Source organism: Lolium rigidum, chromosome 7 (genome assembly GCF_022539505.1).
Source record: "Lolium rigidum isolate FL_2022 chromosome 7, APGP_CSIRO_Lrig_0.1, whole genome shotgun sequence".
NCBI classification, from domain to species: Eukaryota; Viridiplantae; Streptophyta; class Magnoliopsida; order Poales; family Poaceae; genus Lolium; species Lolium rigidum.
The window spans coordinates 27982093-27983327 of record NC_061514.1 but is presented as its reverse complement, the minus strand read 5'-3'; the positions used below and the strand labels follow the sequence as shown (position 1 = coordinate 27983327).

Sequence of the window (1235 nt, the reverse complement as noted above, 5' to 3'; positions counted from 1 at the left end):
CATAGACAAACTTTGAAAGATCATATTTCCTGACATTTTTGCAATCCTTGAATATATGGAAATATTGAGTGCTTGGTAAGACGCTTGAGTTTGGACATAGGAAGCTCGTGAAACACACAGACATGAAACATATGAAAATATCTTCGTCTGACAAAACTTCTCCAGATTTTAGCTTGTTTGCGAAGAAGTTTACATTTGGAATTGAGGAAACATGAAAATGCGACAACAGAAACTCCCGGCCAGCTTCACAATCCGGTACAAGCTCAATGCCACCAATTGGAAGATCCGTAATGTTGTGAATTGTTTGTTTAGTAACAGGTATAAACTTTTTTGTTAACTGGATTTCTGAGGCATTAGTATCAAAAACACTTGCTATCCATTTTACAAATCTCAGTGGAACATCTGTTTTTTCAAACTTCAACATGCAATCCATCTCATACTCTTCTATCACAGATATCTGCTTAGGAGTCAATAGTTTGATCACTGATGAGAATAATTTGCCAGAATACCTCGTTGTAACTGTGGTCTCTGCATGTTCTATCCTAGCCTTCTTAGGCTGCAAAATTTTAAAATATATAAAATTAGGGAAGTTACTACTGCTTGCAAAGAAAAATTATCTTGAACACTAATTTTTTTAAAAAAGAAATGGCAGAAAGTTGTAAATGAATCTTTCAAAGTTGTAGGATATACAAACCTGGTGATAGGGAGTAGATGGATCACGTGATTTTGTTGCCATGATTTTACGTTTTAGCTTCCTAGCTTTCTGCAAATAAAATAAGAAATTATTGATCAATTCTCATAGTTCCTTCTCACATGATTATGAAGGCACTTTAAAAAAATCAAGAACAAAAGGAAAATCAATATAATAACAATCCAAGAACCAACTCAAAAGAGAACTTACATTTTTCATGTAAAACTCTATGAGCGCCTTATCAAAGTTGTTACCATTGTTGACTGTAATCTGATTATCACAAAAAAACACAGAAGTATCTTACCAAAAAGAAAAAAAAGGCAGTGTAAAACTAATGCTGAAGTCATCAGAACAAAAAAGGAAGTGTAAAAAATGTAGTACCTCAGTAGGGTTACAGAATTCTTCAATGCTTGCTGACGAATCATCTTCGTCAGGCAATTCAGTGTCAGCATTGTTTGTATAAGCACGGTTTGTGTGAACTTTACCCATCTACAATCATAAAACAGGAAAAAGCATATATATCAGACAATGCATTTACAAAATC

The 1235-nt window shown here is 33.8% G+C and overlaps 1 long non-coding RNA gene across 1 annotated transcript; it reads right to left on the bottom strand.

Moving 5' to 3' along the window:
- Positions 1-519: 519 nt before the first annotated feature.
- On the bottom strand, positions 520-968 carry LOC124674784. Its single transcript, XR_006993074.1, has 3 exons — positions 902-968; positions 695-763; positions 520-556 (listed from the first exon to the last, which is right to left on the bottom strand). It is a non-coding gene; the product is annotated as an uncharacterized LOC124674784 (long non-coding RNA).
- Positions 969-1235: the final 267 nt, after the last annotated feature.